Genomic DNA, 26,127 nt, shown 5'->3' on the forward strand with positions numbered 1-26,127 from the left:
TCTTTCAGATGTCTTCAAACAATGCTGCTTCTGGCTCTAATCCTAATGGCTCCTTTACCCTTATGAACTTGTGTGGGAAAGTCACTTTTGATGGATCCAACTTCAATGAATGGATCAGAAACATCAGGATGATTACCCGCTACGAGGACAAAGAATATGTCCTTGACAAGGAGCTTAAGGAGATTGATGAGACCACTGCAACTCCCCAGGAGATCGCTGACTTCCGGGCACATGAAAGGGATGCTACAAAAGTGGCATGCATCATGTTGGCCACCATGACAGCGGAACTCCAAAAGTCCTATGAGGACTTCTACCCTTTTGAAATGCACCAAGATCTGATGGAAAGATACCATCAAAGTGCACGACAAGAGAGGTATGAAATCATATGCTCTATCATAACAACCATGATGAAGGACGGGGAATCCGTCACGAGCCACATGTAGAAAATGCAAAGGTATGTGGATCGGTTGCTGAAGCTTAATGTGAACTTCCCTGAGGAGCTTGCAATAGATATCATTTTGCACTCCTTACCATCGTGCTATGATCAATTCCGCATGACATATCACATGAATAAGGAAGAGGTCACACTCAGCAAACTTCAGGGACTCCTCAAGACCGCAGAAACAGGTCTTAAGGGTAAGTCGGTTGTTAGCACTCCTACTCCAAACTCCGCCCCGGTTTTGGCAATCGGGAAAGGTAGAGGGAAGAAGAGGAAGAGCTCTTCGAAGGGTACCAAGGCTAGGACCCTTGATGGCTCTTCTTCAAGTGGAACCAAGAAAGGTTTTGTCACTCCTTCTTCTGACCCTAAAGAGGCTGAATGCTTCTATTGCCATGAAAAGTCACATTGGAAGCGGAACTGCCCAAAGTACCAGCAAGATGTGAAGGATGGGAAAGTTAAACCCAACGATGCAGGTATTTACACTATCTTATCTAATAACTCACCCCATTCTAACTCTTGGGTCCTTGATACCGGTTGTGGTATTCATATATGTTCTGATTTGCAGGGACTAAGAAGAAGTGAGAATGTGGAGCGTGGAAGAATAAACTTAATCATGGGGAATAGGAAAGCTTTACCTGTCACCAAGATTGGAGTTTATATTTTATCACTAAGTAGTGGGTTTAGTTTAGATTTGAATAAATGTTGTTATTCGCCAGAAATGGCAAGAAATATTATTTCCTTTCATGCATTGTATAAACAAGGTTTCACCTTTTTCATTTGATAATGAAGTTGGTTCGATTAATGCTTTCTTTAATAATGTTCTTTATTTTAAAGCATTACCTTGTGATGGTGTGTATGAAACTGTATATGTGGTTGATAACTTAGGAAATAATGTATTGTGTATTGATTCTGTTAATGATAATAACTTGGATAAAGCATCATTATGGCATTGTCGTCTTGGACATATAAGCAAGAAACGCATAGGCCAACTCCAAAAGGATGGAGTATTGGAGTCATTTGACCTAAAGTCAGATGATAGTTGCGAATCATGCTTACTTGGAAAAATGACAAAGTCACCCTTCACAGGTTCTTGTGAGAGGGGTGAAGGTTTGTTGGATCTTATACACACGGATGTGTGTGGGCCCTTCAAACATGCCACAAGGGATGTTAATCGTTATTATTTGACTTTTACTGATGATTACAGTAGATATGGATATGTCTACTTAATCAAGCATAAGTCAGAGACTTTTGAGAGGTTTAAAGAGTTTAAACAGGAAGTCGAGAATCAATTGGGCAGGAATATTAAGATGCTTCGATCCGATCGAGGTGGTGAGTATCTTAGTTCAGAGTTCCTCGACTATCTTAGGGAATGTGGGATTGTCTCACAATTGACTCCTCCCAGGACACCGCAGTTGAATGGTGTAGCTGAGAGGCGTAATCGAACCTTGTTGGATATGGTTCGTTCCATGATGAGTCGAGCTTCGCTACCAATCTCATTTTGGGGGTATGCCTTAGAGACTGTCGCCCATATCCTTAATCTAGTTCCCACAAAGAAAGTTGCCAAAACTCCTCATGAGATGTGTACTGGTAAAGTACCCAAACTAGACCACATTAAGATTTGGGGTTGCGAGGCTTTCGTGAGACGCGAGACTCATGATAAGCTCGAACCTCGAAGTGAGAGGTGTATTTTCATCGGCTACCCACAGAAATCCTTTGGTTACATCTTCTACAGACCTAGTGAGAATGTGGTCTTTGTAGCTAGGAGGGCGTTCTTTTGAGAGAGAGAGTTCATAAGCCAAGGAGACAGTGGGAGGCAAGTTGACCTTGAAGAAATTCAAGAGTCAAGTGGTGAAGGAACTTCAAACCCTAGCACTCAACTTGAGGAGGGAACTTCTGTTGAGCCAATTGACAAGTCTGTACCTCTGAGGCGTTCCACAAGGGTTAGGAATGCACCTGAGCATTACTATGGATTCCATATTACTGCGGAAGGTGATACACTTATCAGTGATGGGACACTGATAGGTCTGGATGAACCTAACAGTTACGCGGAAGCCATGGCAGGCCCTGAGTCAGCCAAGTGGAAAGAGGCAATGGACAGCGAGATACAGTCCATGTATGACAATCAAGTTTGGAACATGGTTGAGAATGTACCAGGTCGTAAGACTATAGGGTGCAAATGGATCTTCAAGAAGAAGACCGACATGGATGGTAATGTACACACTTATAAGGCACGACTAGTTGCAAAGGGTTTCTCACAAACTCCGGGAGTTGATTATGATGAGACCTTTTCTCCAGTGGCCAAGATTAAGTCTATTAGGGTTCTGTTAGCCATAGCTGCATTTCATGACTATGAAATATGGCAAATGGATGTCAAAACAGCTTTCCTTAATGGAAAGTTGGCTGAGGATGTTTACATGAGTCAGCCAGAGGGTTTTGTCAACACAGAGTACCCTAATAGAGTGTGTAAGCTTGAGAAATCCATTTATGGGTTAAAGCAAGCACCTCGCAGATGGAATCTTTGCTTTGATGAGAAAGTCAAGGAATTTGGCTTTTCTAGGAGTGAAGATGAATCTTGTGTATATGTCAAGGCTAGTGGGAGTATAGTTAGCTTTTTGGTATTATATGTGGATGACATACTACTCATAGGAAATGACATCCCAACTCTGCAGGAAGTTAAGTCCTGGCTTGGGAAGTGTTTCTCTATGAAGGACCTAGGAGAAGCTGCCTATATTCTAGGGATAAGGATCTTGAGAGACCGGAGTAAAAGACTAATTGGACTTAGTCAGAGTACTTACTTGGATAAGGTGTTGAAGAGATTCGGCATGCAGGACTCCAAGAAAGGAGAGTTACCCATCCAGAGTAATGCCAGATTGAGTAAGACACAAAGCCCTAGTACTGAGGCTGAGATAGCAGAAATGAGTTGAATACCTTATGCTTCGGCTGTAGGATCGATCATGTATGCTATGACGTGTACTCGACCTGATGTAACCTTTTCTTTGAGCATGGTTAGCAGGTATCAGGGGAACCCTGGCAAGGCACACTGGACTGCGGTAAAGAATATCCTCAAGTACCTACGGAGGACTAAGGATTGGGTCCTTACCCTCGGTGGGAGTGAAGACTTGAGAGTTGTAGGGTATAGTGATGCTAGCTTTCAGACTGATAGGGATAATTTTCGCTCTCAGTCAGGCTGGGTCTTTACCTTAAATGGAGGAGCAATTTCTTGGAAGAGTTCCAAGCAAGAGACAGTGGCTGATTCAACTTGCGAATCAGAGTATATAGCAGCTAGCGAGGCAGCAAAGGAGGCGATATGGCTGAAGAACTTCATTGGAGACCTTGGAGTTGTACCAGCTATTAAAGAGCCAATGGAAATTTTCTGTGATAGTGAAAGTGCAGTTGCCTTAGCCAAGGAACCAAGGGATCACGGGAGATCCAGACACATCGACAGAAAATACCATTTCATCAGACATCGAATAGAAGAAGGACTCCTCGTGGCAAAGAGGGTATCATCGGATAAGAATCCAGCAGATCCCCTCACGAAGGGACTGACTCGGGTTAAGCATCTCCAGCATGCTCGGAGCATAGGGCTGAAGGATGATATTAGATTTAGTAGTTAGATAACCTTGAAATTTGTAAAGTGTAATTGACATTAGATGATGAATAAAAGGTGTTTTATTTATGAGTAAAGTGTTGCTATCTCTTGTCGATCGTTTACTATATTTCTTTTGCATGTTTTGACTTCCAGAATAATTATGTTTGGTATATCATATTATTCGAACCTCCACAGTCGGTCATATGTCGGAAGTAGGTATGAATCAAGACTCTCATGATTGGTTGCAGAGGTCTAAGTTGTTGGACATGTCTACAACACTCATGAGTGCTCATAAGTTCTGAGCATTGGACTCAACCCACGCTCACTGGAATCACTTCATGGAATTTATCTCGAGTGATCGTGAAACGGTAATATCATATAAGTCTTCAAACCTAGAGATATGATTTGTTACTTATGAGTTGGTTATGCATTGATTGTACGTTAACGCATTGGTAACTCGATGTTATAAAACGTGCTTTTGTGTATAATTCAATGAGTGGTAGAACAAACATATGAGTCGAAGTTTATCTGTTCCTTCTTGGATTAGAAGCTGATATCTGGGCCCCTCGATGATTTTGTTTTGACCTATGTACCGGGCCCGGTCAGAACTAAGTTGATGTGTTCAATTAAGTTCTTTGTCAAACAAATCGGAAATCGGGAAACAAACTGCTGGACACAAAGTAAGACACTGTTCCATGTATTTGTCCGGCTGATATCTAGAACAAAGGATTATATGATCACTTATCTTAAATGGCGTATCATCATCTTATCAGTTCCGAGAGAACTTGAAAGAGCTACGATTGCCGATCGGTTCCTGAAGTATTGCAGTTATAGTTATTAGACTTATCCAAGTGGGAGACTGTTGGATAAGGTGTCTAAGTCCATAACTATTTCTGGTATGTACTTGACCCGACCCAGCATGGTCCATTTGGGTTGCATGGCACCATGCAATTGGATAAACTAAAATGAGAGAAATAACACTTATGGTTTATTAATATATTATAAGTTCTAATATATTAATAATATTATTTAATTAGTTTGATCAAGAATTAATTTAGAATTAATTAAGTGATCAAAAGATAACTAATTAAATATATGGGTAGATTATGTAAATCTTCCATATCTTGTATAGTGGGCTAAAAGGCTGCATGGATAATCAAGTTGGGTTAAACCCATTGAATGCTCCATGGAGGCTCCATGGGAGTTACAAACCCATGGGTCATGGAAATGAAGAGTCATGCCACATTAGGGTTTACATGGTGTAACCCTAGATGTGACACACTATATAAGCAACATGTTCTCCACCAAAATCAGCGACACATAAGAAACAAGAGGGCTAGAGCCGATTTTGCAAGTGTAAGATTCTCTCAAAGTTTACTCCTTTGCATTTGGTGTTGTGTGAAGCATTTGAGGCATCACACTTGGGGTGCTAGGCTCACAAGGTTTCAAGGATCATAATCAACAACAAGGTAAGTTATTCTATCTTTCATTCAAGTTAAAAATGTTCCCCATGTATGCTAGATAGGAATATAACCTTGGAATTCAACTTTGCATGATTATTAGACAAACATAGATCCAAGGTTATTAGGGTTGTATGTACACTTAGGAAGTGTTAGAATGCTCAAAACCCATCACTTTGATGGAACCAATTTTAATGATTGGATTCGCAACATTCGCATGGTCAGCCACTACGAGGACAAAGAGTATGCTCTCGATAAGGAGCTGAAAGAGATTGACCACAACACTGCTATTCCTGAGCAAATCGCTCAATATGATGCTCATGAGAGGGACGCGACAAAGGTGTCGTGTATTATGCTCGCAACCATGACTGTCGAACTCCAAAAGTCCTACGAGGACTTCTATCCGTTTGAGATGCACCAAGATTTGATGGAAAGGTACCATCAAAGTGCAAGGTAGGAAAGGTACGAGATCATCGCCTCCATGATCACTACAAAGATGAAGGATGGAGAGTCCATCACCGCCCACTTACAGAAGATGCAGAGATTCGTTGACCGCTTGCTGAAGTTAAATGTGAACTTCGACGAAGAGTTGGCCATAGATATCATCCTATATTCTTTGCCTCGTTGTTACGACCAGTTTCGTATGACCTATCATATGAACAAGGAGGAGGTCACTCTAGCCAAGCTCCAAGGCCTTCTTCGAACTGCTGAGAGTAGTTTGAAAGGCAAGTCGGTTGCATCTACTCCTACTACTGCTGCCCCTGTCTTGGCAATTGGACAATGGAAAGGGAAGAAGAGGAATGCTCCTTCTAAGAGCCACAAGGGTAAGCCCCATGATGGATCCTCTTCTAGTGGGACCAAAGGTGGTTCTGCTACTCCCTCTTCCAATCCGAAGGATGCAGAGTGCTTCTACTGTCACGACAAAGGGTATTGGAAATGAAGCTGCCCGAAGTATCTGCAGGGCATCAAGGATGGGAAGATAAAGCCCACCTTTGCATATATTTATACTATTCAATCTAACAACTCATCACATGTTATTTCTTGGGTCCTTGATACAGGATGTGGTTTTCACATTTGTTCTGATTTGCAGGGTCTAAGAAGAAGTAGGGATGTGGAGCATGGGAATATGAACTTGATCATGGGGAATAGGAAAGCGTCGCCTGTCACTAAGATTGGAGTTTATTCTTTAATGCTTAGTGGTGGGTTAGGTTTAGATTTGAATGATTGTTGCTACTCGTCGGAAATGGCGAGAAACATTATTTCTTTTCATGGTTTGTACGGACAAGGTTTTAGATTTTCGTTTAATAATGAAATTGGATCTATTAATGCTTTCTTGAATGGTACTTTCTATTTTGAAGCATTGCCTTGTAATGGAGTATATGAAATTGTGAATGTTGTAGATAACTTAGGAAATAATGTGTTGCACATCGATTCGCCCAATGGTTTGGACAAAGCATGCTTGTGGCATTGTCATCTTGGACATGTCAACAAGAAACGCATAGCCAAACTCCAAAAGGATGGAGTGTTGGAGTCATTCGACCTCAAGTCGGATAACACGTGCGAATCTTGTTTACTTGGAAAGATGACCAAGTCACCCTTCACTGGTACTTTTGAAAGGGGTGAGGGTTTATTGGATCTCATACATACAGATGTATGTGGGCCCTTTAGATCCACCACAAGGGATGTGAACCACTTCTACATGACTTTTACCGATGATTATAGCAGATATGGGTATATCTACTTAATCAAGCACAAGTCAGAAACTTTTGTAAAGTTTAAAGAGTTTAAGTAAGAAGTGGAGAATCAGCTGGGACGGAAGATAAAGATGCTCCGATCCGGTCGAGGTGGTGAGTATCTTAGTATCGAGTTCCACGACTATCTTAAGGAATGTGGAATTATTTCGCAATTGACGCCGCCTAGGACACCGCAGTTGAATGGTGTGGCTGAGAGGCACAATCGAACCTTATTGGACATGGTTCGTTCCATGATGAGTCGTGCTTCGTTACCTATCTCATTCTGGGGGTATGCCTTAGAGACTGCCGCCCATATCCTTAATCTAGTCCCAACTCAGAAGGTTGCCAAAACACCTCACGAGATGTGGACATGGAAGGTTCCCTTGTTGACACATATCAATGTTTGGGGTTGCGAGGCTTTAGTAAGACGAGAGACTAACGACAATCTCGAACCTCGTAGTGAGCGATGTATTTTCATTGGCTACCCGCAGAAGTCTTTTGGATATATCTTCTATAGACCGAGCGACAATGTTGTCTTTGTTGCGAGGAGAGGGGTCTTTCGCGAGAGAGAACTCATATTCCAGGAGGACAGTGGGAGACAAATTGACCTTGACGAGTCCCTACCTCTTAGACGTTCCAGTAGAGTTAGCGTTCCACCAGTGTTGTATGGTTTCCATATAACAACTAAAGGTGATACGTTTATTAGTGATAGTACACTAATAAATTTGGATGATCCTAACAACTACAAGGAAGCCATGTCAGGCCCGGAGTCTGCGAAATGGAATGAGGCTATGGACAGCGAGATTCAGTCCATGTATGACAATCAAGTTTGGAACTTGGTTTACAATGTACCAGGTCGTAAGACGGTCGAGTACAAATGGATCTTCAAGAAGAAGACCGGCATGGATGGGAAAGTACACACTTATAAGGCACAATTGGTTGTGAAGGGCTTTACGCAAACTCCTGGAGTTGACTATGACGAGACCTTCTCACCAGTAGCGAAGATTAAGTCTATAAGGGTTATGCTAGCCATGGTTGCGTTTCATGATTATGAAATATGGCAGAAGGATGTCAAAACCGCTTTCCTAAATGGGAAGTTGGCTGAAGATGTTTACATGAGTCAGCTAGAGGGTTTTGTCGATGCGGATCACCCTAATAGAGTGTGTAAGCTTAAGAAATCCATCTATGGATTAAAACAAGCATCTCGCAGATGGAATCTTTGTTTCGATGAAAAGGTTAAAGAGTTTGGTTTTTTGAGAAGCGAGGATGAGTCCTGTGTATATGTCAAAGCCAGTGGGAGTATAGTTAGCTTTCTCGTTTTGTATGTGGATGACATAATACTCATAGGAAACGACATCCGAACCTTGCAGGAGGTCAAGTCCTGGCTTGGGAAGTGCTTCGCTATGAAGGACCTCAGAGAAGCTGCTTACATTCTGGGGATAAGGATATTGAGAAATAGGAGCAAGAGACTAATAGGACTTAGTCAAAGTACTTACTTGGATAAAGTGTTGAAACATTTTAGCATGAAGAATTCCAAGAAAGGGGAGTTACCAATCCAAAGCAATACCAAACTAAGTAAGACTCAGAGTCCGAGTACCGATGCTGAGATAGCAGAAATGAGTCGAGTACCTTATGCTTCCGCCGTTGGCTCGATCATGTATGCTATGAAGTGTACTCGCCCTGATGTGGCCTTTGCTTTGAGCATGGTCAGTAGATATCAAGGGAATCCTGGGAGAGCTCATTGGACTGCGGTAAAGAACATTCTTAAGTACCTGCGGAGGACTAAGGACTGGTTTCTTATCCTCGGTGGGAGTGATGACTTTAGAGTGCGAGGGTATAGTGACGCCAGTTTTTAGACCGATCGAGACAATTTCCACTCTCAGTCGGGCTGGGTGTTTACCCTAAATGGAGGAGCAGTGACATGGAAAAGTTCCAAGCAAGGGACTGTAGCTGATTCAACGTGCGAATCAAAGTACATAGCAGCGAGCGAAGCGTCGAAGGAGACAATATGGCTAAAGAACTTCATTGGAGACCTTGGAGTTGTACCTGCCATAAAGGAGCCTATGAAGATTTTCTGTGATAACGAAGGTGCGGTCGCCTTAACCAAGGAACCGAGGGATAATGGCAGATCCAGTCATATCGACAGAAAATACCACTTCATTAGACATCGGGTAGAAGAGGGAATCCTCGTAGTGAAGAGGGTATCGTCAGAGGATAACCCAACAAATCATTACGAAGGGACTGCGTAGGTTTATGCACTTGCAGCATGCTAAGAGTATTGGGCTGAAGGACGATATTAGTTTTAGTGATTAGATAGCTTTTAGAAACTTGTAATAGATAAAATGTAATTGACATTTGATGATCAAATAAAGGAGTTTTATTTATAAGTAATGTTATTGTCTTGTGTCAATTGTTTACTATTGTTTCATTTTGCATGTTTTGACTTCCAGAATAATAAGATTATTCAATCCATCCACATTCGATCATACTTTGGAAGTAAGTATTGAGGTAAGACTGTCATGAATTGGCTTGTAGATTGTCTAAGCGTTTAGACATAGAAAACGTTTGCTGCAACGTTCATGAGTGCTCCTGAAATAAGATTTGAGTATTGGATTAAACCTGCTCTCACATGAATCATTTCATGGAATTAATCACGAGTGATTATGAGACGATAATATCATATAGTCTTTAAACCTAGATATATGAGTTGTTGTTTACGTGTTGGTTGTGTATTGATAATGCGTAAACGCATCAGTAACTTGATGTTATAAAACGTATTGTTGTGTACGATTTGATGAGTAAATAGTACAAACATATAAGTCGAAGTTTATCTGTTCCTCTTATCCTATGAGGTTAAAAGCGATATATTGGGCCCCTCGATCATTTTGTGTTGACTTATGTGTCGGGCCCGGTCATGACTAAGTTGATGTGTTCAATTAACTTCTATGTTAGACAAATCAGAAATCGGGAAACAAACTGTTGGACAATAAGTATGACTATGTTCCATGTATTTGTCCGCATGATATCTTTAGAACGGAGGACTACATAATCCCTTATCTATAGGACGTGTCAGAGTTCGACAGCGGCTTTTGAGAGCTACGATTGCTAATCGGATTTTGAAGTCGTACTTGCATTTATAGTTATTAGACTTATCCAAGTGGGAGACTGTTGGATTAGGTTTCTAAGCCCATAACTATATTTAGTATGTACTTGACCCGATAATAGCATCGTCCTTTTGGGTTGCCTTCACCAAAGCAAATTGACTGGATGAATTATGGAGAAAGAGGTTAATTGTGATTTATTAATATATTATGTGAATAATATATTAAAAGAGAAATCATATTATTTAATTAATATTGATCAAGAATTAATTTAGAATTAATTTTGTGGTCAAAAGAGATTAATTAAATTTAGGGGGATTGATATTGTAATTATAAGATAGTTGCAAAATGGGCTGAGGATCTCTTAGATAAGAGATGGACGAAATCTTATGGAAGCCCATAAGGATTTCATCCAAGGATAAGGTTCTGGAAGGATCATATGGGCTGCTTAGGGCTTAAGCAACCAGATTAGTATTTGACTGAAACCCTAATTCTTCAGCTATATAAGGAACCCCTTGGGCACCTCAAATCGGCTACCAGAAACCCTAGAAGGATATTAGAGTCGATTTTGAGCCTCCTCCTCCTCTCTCTCTCTCTCTCATATTCTCCAATTTGCTTCTTGGTGTTTGTGATCGATTAGAGGTATTACACTTGTGATACTAAAGCTCTCAAAGGTTGAAGATCTTCAAGCTACAAAGTAAGGTATCATTCTAACTTGTTTATTATGTCAATCTCGAAATAAGCATGCTAGATTAGGGTTTATGAGCTTTGGATGATTATTGCATGTACAATTAGAAAACTAGATCCAAAGCTTTAGGGTTTGCATGTGCACCATAGGATTGTTGTAATGCTCATAACCCATCAGTGGTATCAGAGCCTAGGTCATTTTTCTATTGTATTTGATGCATAGCTTAATTGTTCTTAGCTGGAAAAGTCAAAAAATCTGCTTCTGACTGATGAACTCGTCAAGTCCACTGATGAACTCGACGAGTCTGAGCTACTCGACGAGTCCAAAGTTCGACTCGACGAGTCGGCTCGTCTGTTAGCAGATTTTTCAGGATTTTGACTAGAATTGGATTGGGATAATTACCAAAAACATTTTTAACTGATAAAATACGATTTTTATTATATGGTAATGATTATCCTTATCAAATTAGAAGATAATTGTCAAACCATAAGATAATTATTAGTTTATTTGATAAAAATAATTATTTGTATTATCTGATGTGAATTATCTTTCCATAAATTGAATTAGGTCAAATGTAGATAATGACAAATTATTTGATTAATTATATTATTTAAATTTGATCTAGAAGGTTTTGAAAAGTTTCAAAACTTGCCATCAAGTTTTGGAATTTAAATTTTGATTAAAAGTTTTAATTTTGAAATATTTAAATTCTAAACCCTAGAGTTTGAAAAGTTTAAAATTCAACCCTTATACTATTATAATATTAAAAGATTAATAATTATATATATATATATATATATATATATATATATATATATGTATAAGATAAGTTAGTCTTACCGTTAGTAGGCCTCATTCACGAAGCCGATCTATAAGGGGGGTATAAGGAAACCGCCAATAAAATGGCAGTTGAATGAGTGTCCACTCTCACTCACCGCTTCCTTGATTGGTGGAGGGTCGTTATCCGAACGGGTAGGATAGGACAACAAATTCCTCATTAATAAGTATAATGACCTTATGAAGTAACTAAATGTTTTCATAAAATTCCCAATCTTAGTTACTTTAGGAAAAATGTGAAAATGATGCTATTCCATGAAATTGCACTTTGCACCTTGCCAAGTCGTTAGTGGAGCGTGTGTGGCTAACCGACACACTAATTTGGGACTAGCAAGAGTGGCAAAGGGTAGCTCTATGTTTATCATAGATTAATGGAGCGTGTGTGGTTAACCGACACATTGATTAGGTGGTAAATGACATCGAGAGTACCAAGCACATTTGCATGGTTATTCACACCTTGTTTGTGATCCTCGGTATCCCAGTCACAAACTTGAAGGTCATAATCGAGAATTAAACATGCCATTGAAAAGTTCAATGAATCTCTAAAGAATCTATGAATTTCAATTCATTTAAAACTTAATATTATTTTTCATTTTTCATGGTGGAAATTGGTAAATTGTCATTTACCTACCTTCAAATTATTTGCAATTAGATTACGACATCCCTCTTCTGAATTGTGAATAATTATGTTGCGTGTTAGCCCTAATTTTTCATTTGGGTGTTAAATTGGGAATAATTATATGAATTATATATTAAAAGAGAAATCATATTATTTAATTAATATTGGTCAAGAATTAATTTAGAATTAATTTTGTGGTCATAAGAGATTAATTAAATTTAGGGGATTGATATTGTAATTATAAGATAGTTGCAAAATGGTCTGAGGATCTCTTAGATAAGAGATGGACGAAATCTTATGGAAGACCATAAGGATTTCGTCCAAGGGTAAGGTTCTGGAAGGATCTTATGGGCTGCTTAGGGTTTAAGCAACCAGATTAGGTATTTGACTGAAACCCTAATTCTTCAGCTATATAAGGAACCCCTTGGGCACCTCAAATCGGCTACCAGAAACCCTAGAAGGATCTTAGAGCTGATTTTGAGCCTCCCCTCTCTCTCTCTCTCTCTCTCTATCTCTCTTATATTCTCCAATTTGCTTCTTGGTGTTTGTGATCGATTAGAGGTATTGCACTTGTGATACTAAAGCTCTCAAAGGTTGAAGATCTTCAAGCTACACAGTAAGGTATCATTCTAACTTGTTTATTATGTCAATTTCGAAATAAGCATGCTAGATTAGGGTTTATGAGCTTTGGATGATTATTGCATGTACAATTAGAAAACTAGATCCAAAGCTTTAGGGTTTGCATGTGCACCATAGGATTGTTGTAATGCTCATAACCCATCAGTGGTATCAGAGCCTAGGTCATTTTTCTATTGTATTTGATGCATAGCTTAATTGTTCTTAGCTGGAAAAGTCAAAAAATCTGCTTCTGACTGATGAACTCGTCAAGTCCACTGATGAACTCGACGAGTCTGAGCTACTCGACGAGTCCAAAGTTCGACTCGACGAGTCGGCTCGTCTGTTAGCAGATTTTTCAGGATTTTGACTAGAATTGGATTGGGATAATTACCAAAAACATTTTTAACTGATAAAATACGATTTTTATTATATGGTAATGATTATCCTTATCAAATTAGAAGATAATTGTCAAACCATAAGATAATTATTAGTTTATTTGATAAAAATAATTATTTGTATTATCTGATGTGAATTATCTTTCCATAAATTGAATTAGGTCAAATGTAGATAATGACAAATTATTTGATTAATTATATTATTTAAATTTGATCTAGAAGGTTTTGAAAAGTTTCAAAACTTGCCATCAAGTTTTGGAATTTAAATTTTGATTAAAAGTTTTAATTTTGAAATATTTAAATTCTAAACCCTAGAGTTTGAAAAGTTTAAAATTCAACCCTTATACTATTATAATATTAAAAGATTAATAATTATATATATATATATATATATATATATATATATATATATATATATATATATGTATAAGATAAGTTAGTCTTACCGTTAGTAGGCCTCATTCACGAAGCCGATCTATAAGGGGGGTATAAGGAAACCGCCAATAAAATGGCAGTTGAATGAGTGTCCACTCTCACTCACCGCTTCCTTGATTGGTGGAGGGTCGTTATCCGAACGGGTAGGATAGGACAACAAATTCCTCATTAATAAGTATAATGACCTTATGAAGTAACTAAATGTTTTCATAAAATTCCCAATCTTAGTTACTTTAGGAAAAATGTGAAAATGATGCTATTCCATGAAATTGCACTTTGCACCTTGCCAAGTCGTTAGTGGAGCGTGTGTGGCTAACCGACACACTAATTTGGGACTAGCAAGAGTGACAAAGGGTAGCTCTATGTTTATCATAGATTAATGGAGCGTGTGTGGTTAACCGACACATTGATTAGGTGGTAAATGACATCGAGAGTACCAAGCACATTTGCATGGTTATTCACACCTTGTTTGTGATCCTCGGTATCCCAGTCACAAACTTGAAGGGCATAATCGAGAATTAAACATGTCATTGAAAAGTTCAATGAATCTCTAAAGAATCTATGAATTTCAATTCATTTAAAACTTAATATTATTTTTCATTTTTCATGGTGGAAATTGGTAAATTGTCATTTACCTACCTTCAAATTATTTGCAATTAGATTACGACATCCCTCTTCTGAATTGTGAATAATTATGTTGCGTGTTAGCCCTAATTTTTCATTTGGGTGTTAAATTGGGAATAATTATATGAATTATATATTAAAAGAGAAATCATATTATTTAATTAATATTGGTCAAGAATTAATTTAGAATTAATTTTGTGGTCATAAGAGATTAATTAAATTTAGGGGATTGATATTGTAATTATAAGATAGTTGCAAAATGGGCTGAGGATCTCTTAGATAAGAGATGGACGAAATCTTATGGAAGACCATAAGGATTTCGTCCAAGGGTAAGGTTCTGGAAGGATCTTATGGGCTGCTTAGGGTTTAAGCAACCAGATTAGGTATTTGACTGAAACCCTAATTCTTCAGCTATATAAGGAACCCCTTGGGCACCTCAAATCGGCTACCAGAAACCCTAGAAGGATCTTAGAGCTGATTTTGAGCCTCCTCTCTCTCTCTCTCTCTCTCTCTCTCTCTCTATCTCTCTTATATTCTCCAATTTGCTTCTTGGTGTTTGTGATCGATTAGAGGTATTGCACTTGTGATACTAAAGCTCTTAAAGGTTGAAGATCTTCAAGCTACAAAGTAAGGTATCATTCTAACTTGTTTATTATGTCAATTTCGAAATAAGCATGCTAGATTAGGGTTTATGAGCTTTGGATGATTATTGCATGTAAAAATAGAAAATTAGACCCAAAGCTCTAGGTTTTGCATGTGCACCATAGGATTGTTGTAATGCTCATAATGTATCAGTGGTATCAGAGCCTAGGTCGTTTTTCTATTGATCCATAGCTTAATTGTTCTTAGCTGGAAAAGTCGAAAAATCTGCTTCTGACTGATGAACTCGTCGAGTCCACCGATGAACTCGACGAGTCAGGGCTACTCGACGAGTCAGCTCGTCTATTAGTAGATTTTTCAGGATTTTGACTAGAATTGGCTTGGGATAATTACCAAAAACGTTTTTGACTAATAAAATACGATTTTTATTATATGCTAATGATTATCCTTATCAAATTAGAAGATAATTGTCAAACCATAAGATAACTATTATTTTATATGATAAAAATAATTATTTGTATTATTTGATGTGAATTATCTTGCCATAAATTGAATTAGGTCAAATCTAGATAATGACAAATTATTTGATTAATTATATTATTTTAATTTGATGTAGAAGGTTTTGAAAAGTTTCAAAACTTGCCCTCAAGTTTTGGAAATGAAATTTTGATTAAAAGTTTTAATTTTTAAATATTTAAATTCTAAACCCTAGAGTTTTAAAAGTTTAAAATTCAACCTTTATACTAGTATAATATTAAAATATTAACAATTATATATATATATATATATATATATATATATATATATATATGTGTGTGTGTGTGTGTGTGTGTGTATAAGATAAGTCAGTCTTACCATTAGTAGGCCTCATTCACGAAGCCGATCTATAAAGGGGTATAAGGAAACTGCCTATAAAATGGCGGTTGAATGGGTGTCCACTCTCACCTACCGCTTCCTTGATTGGTGGAGGGTCGTTAGCCGAATGGGCAGGATAGGACAACAAATTCTTCATTAATAAGTATAATGACCTTATGAAGTAACTAAATGTTTTCATAAAATTCTCAATCTTAGTTACTTTAGGAAAAATGTGAAAATGATGTTATTCCATGAAATTGCAATTTGCACATTGCCAAGTCGTTAGTGGAGCGTGTGTGGCTAACCGACACACTAATTTAGGACTAGCAAGAGTGGCAAAGGGTACCTTGATGTTTATCATAGATTAATGGAGCGTGTGTAGTTAACCGACACATTGATTAGGTGATAAATTACATCGAGAGTACCAAGCACATTTGCATTGTTATTCACACCTTGTTTGTGATCCTCGGTATCCCAGTCACAAACTTGAAGGGCATAATCGAGATTTAAACATGCCATTGAAAAGTTCAATGAATCTCAAAAGAATCTAGGAATTTCAATTCATTTAAAACTTAATATTCTTTTTCGTTTTTCATGGTGAAAATTGGTAAATCGTCAATTACCTACCTTCAAATTATTTGCAATTAGATTACGGCATCCCTCTTCTGAATTGTGAATAATGATGTTGGGTCCTAGCCCTAATTTTTCATTTGGGTGTTAAATTGGGAATAATTATATGAAAATAGAAATCATATTATTTAATTAATATTGGTCAAGAATTAATTTAGACTTAATTTTGTGGTCAAAAGAGACTAATTAAATTTTGGGGGAGTGATATTGTAATTATAAGATAGTTGCAAAATGGGTTGAGGATCTCTTAGATAAGAGATGGACGAAATCTTTTGGAAGCCCATAAGGATTTCGTCCAAGGATAAGGTTCTGGAAGGAACCTATGGGCTGCTTAGGGCTTAAGCAACCAGATTAGGTATTTGACTGAAACCCTAATTCTTCAGCTATATAAGGAACCCCTTGGGCACCTCAAATCGGCTACCAGAAACCCTAGAAGGATCTTAGAGCCGATCTTGAGCCTCCCCCCCTCTCTCTCTCTCATATTCTCCAATTTGCTTCTTGGTGTTTGTGATCGATTAGAGGTATTACACTTGTGATACTAAAGCTCTCAAAGGTTGAAGATCATCAAGCTACAAAGTAAGGTATCATTCTAACTTGTTTATTATGTCAATTTTGAAATAAGCATGCTAGATTAGGGTTTATAAGCTTTGGATGATTTTTGCATGTACAATTAGAAAAATTAGATCAAAAGCTTTAGGGTTTGCATGTGCACAATAGGATTGTTGTAATGCTCATAACCCATCAGATATTATGCCCGGTAGATACTCTGCTCAAGACTTTTAGCTAATATTATGCCTATTTGTTATACTGAATCACAATGATAGATAAGATCATCTCTAGTTGTTACACTCGCCAATTGCCAGGAAATGTTGATACTTGAGTCGTAATTATAGCCACCTTTTGGATAAGCTTAATATCTAGTGTTACTCTGCCCAAATACTTGGTTACGCAAAACAACCTAATATTATATATATATATATATATATATATATATATATATATATATATATATATATATATATATATATATGTACGTTTCAGATAAATAATATATATAATAAGTAAACACGTATGAATACAAGATGAATAACAACACACCAACCATGGTAGGCCCCCATAACAAAAGTATGATGAGACACGATTCATAAACACACTCAAAGATTTTCTGCTAGCTCCCAGCCCATAATCATTAAAACTTAAGTGAGTGGGATTGATAGGTATAGATTTATATAGGATTGACACTCCCACGTGTGGTTGGTAGCTACAACCAAACGAGGACGAGGAGGAAATTGCCACCTCACTAGAGATTTCACCACCCTACTCCACTCCTTCACATCGATCTTACGTGAAACACACAGGAACTCGGGTGAAGCAAACCCCAAGGAAGACTACTGTCATTCCCTCTCGGAAAAGAGCGGCATCCCCACCAACATCACTACTGCCAACAAAGAAACCATGTAGAGATGCCACTTGGATGCCTCAGATACTAGCTTGGATGGAGGAGGAGGATATCGACTCGTGTTTCAAGGCGGGCGAGTCGTCTAATACACCTCCCCCTACCCCGGACACTCCATTCGACCAGGCTATCTCCCTCCTGGTACCACGTACCACCCATCACTCAGATTGCATTAGAGCGATGAAATATGAGCTCTGTTTATTGAGGATGACCTTGATGCAGCTCACGGAGTGGGTACAATACTTGGAGAAGGAGAGGGATATGGTGGAGATAAGGACCCTACTTATTCAGGATTAGTTAGAGGAGGCGAGGGATAAGGCCCAATTTCATCATCAGGTGTTGGAGGAGGTGATCAGTCACACGAACAGATTGAGCTCTAGGTAGAGAGGATGGAGTCACGAGTTTCTTTTTCTGATGTGTAGATAGAATATGTGTATAGCTAGTTGTTTCAGTTGATGGCTCTCTTGATAGTGTACTGCGGATTCTAGTTTTCTTTTCTGTACCCTAACAAGATGACTATGAGGGATACTGATACTTTTTTTGGTTCAGGGTACTAGAAAAGCTCATACACATATGTTTTGTAACCTCATAGCTTTTCCTACTCTAACCACCCCCTGTTTTGGTAGTTTCTGTATGATATATGATGTATAGTATACTTACATGGTTACATGAAATATGTGTTGTTGTGGTATTATTGTTTCCATTAACGCTAACACTAACACACCATGACCTAAGCATGAGGGTACAAACTTACTGATTTCGATAAATTAACTCACGTATCGACACTAACTTTAGGAATCTAGAAATGGAACCCCCAAGAATTACTAGATCTAGCCAATGTCTTCAAGATGAACAGGATGCACAGTCTATACAGAGTAACCCACCTCTAGATCATATGGCTATTTAGTCAATGGTCGAGTAAAGAATAGTCGAGGCACTAGCCACACATGGAAATAATCGTCACACAAACTCTGGGATGGGAGTGGGAGGTGAAAGCTCCCAAGGAAACGATAAATGTGCTCCAGGAGTATGCACCTACAAGGACTTTATGAACGTCAAACCTAGGATGTTCTATGGGATTGAGGGAGTTATAGGCCTCACTAGATGGATCGAGTAGACTGAGTCTGTCTTCGAGATCAGCTCTTGTGCCGAGGAAAGTAAGGTTAAGTTCTCCGCTTTCACTTTTGCGGATGCGGACATGTCTTGGTGGAACAACCACGTTAAGACCATGGGTCTTACAAGTGCTAATGCCTTAACATGGGAATAACTAAAGCAAATGCTCATCGAGGAGTATTTCCCTCGGGAAGAAATGGAACAATTAGAGAAAGAATTATGGAACCTGACAATGAGCGACGCCGACATCACGAACTACACCAACAAGTTCAACGACCTCGCGACCCTTTGACCAAACTTTGTGAATCTTGAGTGCAAGAAAGTGGAAATGTACATATGGGGATTGGTTTAAACCATTCAAGGGTTGGTCACGGCTTCTCGACCATCGATATATGATAGTGTGAAAAGATTAACATAAAACCTAACCAAACAAGAAATAAGACGAGGCAATTTGGTCCAGAAGACCGACATCTCGAAGTCAAGGAAAAAAAATGAAAATCCGGAAGCTGATTTAAGAGTACCCCAAAACAAGCTCTAAGAAAGAGGCAGGAAACCATCAGGGCATGCGCTGTTAGTCCAGCCCAACACCGGATGTAGGCCCCAAATCCCAAGGACAGTACGCGGGTAAACACCCGAAGTGCAACTCATGTCACTTCCACCACCACGACAACTTCATTCACTGTAACATGTGCAATCACAGAGGGCATACCAAAAAATATTGCCGACAGCCCGCAACTGCTCCTACAGCCACAACCAACCCAGGGGTGGCTGCCTTGCCAGATAATTGAGCCTGTTTTGAGTGTGGGATTACTGGGCACATTAAAAGGAACTGCCCAAAGCTAAGGAACAAGGGAGGACACACGCGGGGAAGAGCGTTTGTGATTGGTGCAAAGGATGTCATTCAGGACCCCACCATTGTGACAGGTACATTTCATGTTAACGGTTTATATGCATCTATACTCTTTGATTCCGGTGCTGAAAGAAGTTTCATTACACCTAAGTTTAGGAAAATTTTAAGCCATAAGTCTAGGAACTTAGATGAGCCTTATATAGTAGAAATGGCCAAAGGAGAATCCGGTAGTACTCAGGAAATACTAGAAAATTGCCTTCTAACTCCCAACAGTCTTCATGAATCTAATCAGTCGTGTCTGTAAACCCTACCTATACAAATTCATGATCGTCTTCATCGATGATATATTGATATACTCACGAACGGAAGAAGAACACGGTCAACACCTTTGTTACATTTTGGAGTTGTTAAAAAAGGAGAAATTGCACGCAAAATTCTCAAAATACGAATTTTGGATCAGGGAAGTACACTTTCTAGGACACGTGGTCAGCGACAAGGGTATTCACGTGGATCCTTCCAATATCAAGGCTATAAAGAATTGGGAAGCACCCACAACACCAATAGAGGTGCGTCAATTTCTAGGATTGGCAGGCTTCACAGGAGATTTATAGAAAATTTCTCAAAGATAGCAAAACCCCTCATGACACTCACATAGAAAGATGTGAAGTTCGAATGGAAAGACCCGATAGAATCTTTGTTTCAGAAGTTGAAACACATATCGTGTAGTGCTCAAATTCTTTCACTTCCAGAAGGAACCGGAGACTTTGTCGTCTATTGCGACGCATCACACCAGGACATGAGATATGCACTTATGCAAATAGATAAAGTAATCGCTTATGCTTCGCGCCAAATCAAGACTCACCAGAATAATTACACCACCCACGACTTGGAATTGGGAGTTGTAATTTTTGCCATAAAGATCTGGCGATGCTAATTATATGGCATGAAGTGTGTCATATACACTAACCACAAAAGTCTTCTGTACATATTCAAGCAAAAAAACTCAATATGAGATAACGAAGATGGCTTGAAATGTTGAACGACTACGAGTGCGAGATTCGATACCACTTGGGCAAGGCTAACATAGTAGTCGATGCCCTAAGTAGAAAGGAGCGAGCCAAACCTCGCAGAGTGAAAGCACTCATTCTAACCATTCAATCAAACCGCTATGCCCAAATCCGGGAAGCACAAGTAGAGGCACTTAGAGAATAGGATAAGTCAGAGGAATGCTTAAAAGGTATGGAGAAACAATTCGAGTCCAAGGAAGATGGAACCATACGCTTCATGGACCGAATTTGGGTACCAAAATTTGGAGACATTAGAAGCATAGTATTGGACGAAGCTCACAGGACAAGATACTCAATTCACCGAGGATCTGATAATATGTATCTTTACTTAAAGAAAAGGTACTGGTGGCCAAACTTGAAGGCAGAAATCGCCACTTACGTGAGAAAATGCTTGACTTGTGCTAAGCTCAAGGCGGAATACCAAAAACCGTCGGGTTTACTGCAACAAGCCAAAATACTTGAGTGGAAATGGGAGCAAGTAGCCATGGACTCCATCACAAAACTACCCAAGACGCCTACGATTACGACACGATTTGGGTAGTAATCGATCGTCTGACTAAGGTCCTATTTGATATATGTATGACCGAGTCGGGTCAGACGTTTTTGGCTAACTCGGTCAGCAAAAGGCGTTTGGTAATCCAACAGTGGGCATCTGACTCGGTAAGAAAGAATCTGATTCGGATAGATAGGGAAAACAATTGACTGAGAAAAGTTCCATCTTTACCCTTGCCCTACGTTTTTTTTCAGCGCCTCCATCCTTCTCTTTCTTGCAGCGCCTCCTTCTCGTCGATTCTGCATCTCCCCCTACTGACAATCTCCTCCACAACTAGCCTCCATCGACAATCTCCTGCCTCTTTATCAGGTACGAAATTGACTACCCATTCATTTGTCATACATAACATTCATAAATTGTTTTTTTTTACGGATTCTAATTTATTTATTATTCTTAAGATCGACAGAAAAGTTTTAACTAGTCATAATATAAACATAACCTGGTTTGAATTTTGGATTCTGATTTGTTTCTTGTTCTGAATTTTGATTTTTGAATTTTGGATTTTGATGTTGGTTTGAATTTCTATTCAGCAGAATTTTGTTGTTTTATTCATGTTTGAACTTGTTTAAAAGTCCCGATTTTTAGTTGTTTTTGTTCATGCTAGTTGCATAATTTTTTTGTTCAACTGCAAAACATAATTTTTAGTTGTTCGGTGAGAAATAGCAATTTCTACTTCCAGGTTTCATGATTTTGTTATGGGGGAACATAAGTCTTTTGTCTAGAAAAGTAGACAACAATTCAGGGGAATCCATCCAAGAACATGATTCCATATTTGACTTTGGATTGCAAAAGATTTGCTTAAATTAGATGCCTTCTACTGATGAGTTTGTTGTTTCTATTTCTGTTCTGTTCATGTTTGATGTTTTTGTTTATGTTCTATTCATATTAGGAAAATATTGGACTTAACTTGAATGTTTGTTGTTCTAGTGATGATTTTGAGAGCTCATACATACCTGACTGTTTGTTGTTCTAGTGATGAGTTTGAGAACTTTATTCTTGATTTTTTTTGTTGATGCATACAAGTTTTATAATTTTATAATTTTAGGATGTTGGCTTGGAACAAGTATGAGGACAAAACCTTTCTTGAGGCATGTATCCATGAACTAACCACTAATGGTCATGAGGGTTCTAGGCTTAAAACAAGTGCATGAAAGACAATACGTGAAAATTTGATAAATGAACACGATAAAGAGGTTGATTAGAAACAAATGAGAAACCACTTTGACTACTAAAAATCAAAGTATGTTGCTTGGTTGAAACTGAAAAACAAAACCGACAATATATATGATCCTATAAAAAAAATTAATCGGACCTATGAACAATGGAAGGAAGAGGGGAAGGTAACATTTTTATAACAAATACTAGTATGATTTTTTTATAATAAATACTAATATTTATGAAAATTGTAAACAGTTGAACGGGTTCGTGTTGTCATTGAAAACTAAATCATGTTGTTCCCTAATATTTGCACCCAACTATTTGAAGAGTCGACCTCGACCGGCTTTCAAAGTTGGCGGACATCTTCTACACTCCCTCATCCTGTAGAAGAGTTTAGTGTTCATGATTTTGATGATGATGTTCCAATGGAAACCTCAACACAACACGTAGGTGCAAGTGAAGAATCTTCAGGTGTTCAAAAAAATAAGGAAGTTGGTGGAAAAAAAAAGAGTTGGTGGAATAAAAGAGATGCAAGGGCATTAGAAGTTGAGGAGGAGATTGTCAAGCTTGCAAGGTCGTTAGTGGAAAAAATGGAAGAATTGAAAAAAGTGAAATGGATAAGGATGTTGATGCATGTATGGAGAAATTGAACAAAATGGAATGGGGAGAAGAAGATGAAAGACACAAGACCGCTCTTTTGCTATTTGGTGAAAGTGCCGATGTTAGGAAAGTTTGGGCTTTCACCTACTAGTTGTGGGTCGTGGGTGATGGGTGCTGGTAGAAAGTTTGGTTACCTTTGGTGATTTTTACTATTTTTTGTGGCATGAATTTTGTTATTTGCATGAATTTTGGATGTTATGTTTGATGACTTTTTGGATGTTACTTTGGATGATTTTTAATAGTTTTTTGTTGCATGACTTTTGTTACTTTGGATGCTATGTTATTAGATATTTAAAGATGACTTTTGTTATTTACTAGTTTTTTGGTGCATGATTTTTTTTTTACTTTAACATGTTATCTGTAATTGTTTGTAATAGGTCAAGTATGGCTTCTGATAGTGAAGTTGTAGCTTTTCTTTTACTTGTGTTTTATTGGTTGCGGTCAAACCGACGAAGGCTAAACATAATTCATAGAATAAGAGATAACGATTCAAGCGGGTATGTGTATATGCAAGATTTGATACACACAGACCCTACACAATGTTACGATATGATGTGTCTTACACAAGAGGCATTTGTATTATTATGCAACCATTTTACCCCCAAAAAAAATTGGTTGCAAGCTAGTAGGACAATAAGCATTAAAGAGAAGATGACTATGTTCTTACATGTTATAGGACATAATGAATGTTTTCACGCAGTTAATGGAAGATTTCAACACTCCACACAAACGATTCATCAATGTTTTCATGAGGTGCTAACTGCAATGATGTGTTTTGCAAAAGAAATTATAGTACCAACAACTCCTAATCCAAAAAGACATAACTTAGAACGACATAGATGATTAAAAGAGATTTTTCTGGAGCAATAGGTGCATTAGATGGAACGCTTGTACATGCGGTTATACCCGTTGATCAACAAAATCGTTATAGGTGAAGTGGAAAAGGTGAATGTTTTCAAAATGTACTAGGAATTTTTGATTTTGATTTGATATTCACCTTTGTTTTGGCTGGATGGGAGGGTATAGCACATGATTGAAGAGTTTTGAAAGAAGTTGCATTCAATCCGAATTCTGGATTTCCATTTCCTCCACCAGGTTTGTAATCTTTATATAACTTTTATTATCTATATTCTTTATATAATATATGTCACACTCATTTGCAGATAAATATTGTAACGGCGCAAATTTTCAAACAACATTTTTAATTTTTAAAACTCATAATCACATATAATAATTCTCAAAATCTCAAGTGTCGATGTCATAACATATTTCAAAATAGTTTTCAAAAGTAATTATCAAAATCCAGGATCCTCATTCATGACTCTTTTCTCTTGTGTGTACAATTGAGCCGCCGCCTTCCCGCAATCCTGATAAGAACCTGAAACACATAACACATAACACGGTAAGCACGAAGCTTAGTGAGTTCCCCAAAATACCACACACAAGTAATCAGCCACTCGAGGCTATAGCTCGGTAAGACCTTCCGGTCAATGTGTCTCAGTGGAACCCTCCAGTCCCATAGCTCGTTGGACCCTCTGGTCCGGTCATAGCTTGTTGGACCCACTGGTCCGGTCATAGATCGTTGGACCCACTGGTCCGGTCATAGCTCATTGGACCCACTGGTCCGGTCATAGCTCGTTGGACCCTCCGGTCCGGTCTGGTTGAGAACCCTCCGGTCTCATAATACGTTGGACCCTCCGGTCCGGTCTATGTATCACATAATATAACATACATCACATATATCACACAGAAAATGCATAACTCAAGCAAGCACATAAGACCCTCTGGTCACACATAGTTACCACTCTAAGTAAAGTATAGTGAGAAGACTCACCTCGGGTAATCTCGGAAAGTCTCGAACTCGAAATACTGATCTAGCCTCCGCCTAATCACATAAAGTAATTTACCTCTAATTAACAACGATTCTCAAAGGCTAGACTAATCCCTTCCTATAATCTCTCAGAAAGGGAAAATACCATTTTACCCCTCCAATGGTCCAAATGTCCAATTGTTGACCAAACCCTAAAAGTCAACGAAAGTCAATAGAGGGCAGTACGTGGGGCGTACCAACTCTGTACGCGGGGCGTACCCCGGCTATCCAGAATCGGGGATCTCAATTCCTACGCGGCGCGTTCTGAGATTTACGCCCAGCGTAAGTCTCGGTTTCATGCTCTTAATGTTTTTGATCTGAATCGATTAAGATACAAGCTCATATTCCAGATCTAGTCCTTCTAATGCCTCTTAACCCATAAAGTCGAAGCCTTTAAGCCTTTGCATGGCTGTAAAGGTCACCAATCACTTCAAACACATATCCTCTTTCCCCATTAAGCCCTAATCTCATGCATGACTTAATCTTAACGTCCAAGATTGGATTTGTATGGGTTTATAACACAAGATACACTGAAATGTGGTAGATCTAGGTCCATGGAGTTCCTGTGCTCAAAATGTCTCCACCTTTGGGACTTAAACCCTAGAAATGCTCCTATATGATGTTCATAACAAAAGAGTGGCAAAGTTTGAAGCTTTTTACCTTTGTGAGAAGCTCCCCACTCAGATTAGCTCAGATCTAGAAGCTTGGACTCCAATCTTTCCTCTTCAAGGTCTTCTCTTCTTCTTCACAAGCACACAATGACACTTTCAAGCTCAA

This window comes from Lactuca virosa, chromosome 1 (assembly GCF_052849685.1).
Source record: "Lactuca virosa cultivar CGN04683 chromosome 1, Lactuca_virosa_CGN04683_v6, whole genome shotgun sequence".
NCBI lineage: Eukaryota > Viridiplantae > Streptophyta > Magnoliopsida > Asterales > Asteraceae > Lactuca > Lactuca virosa.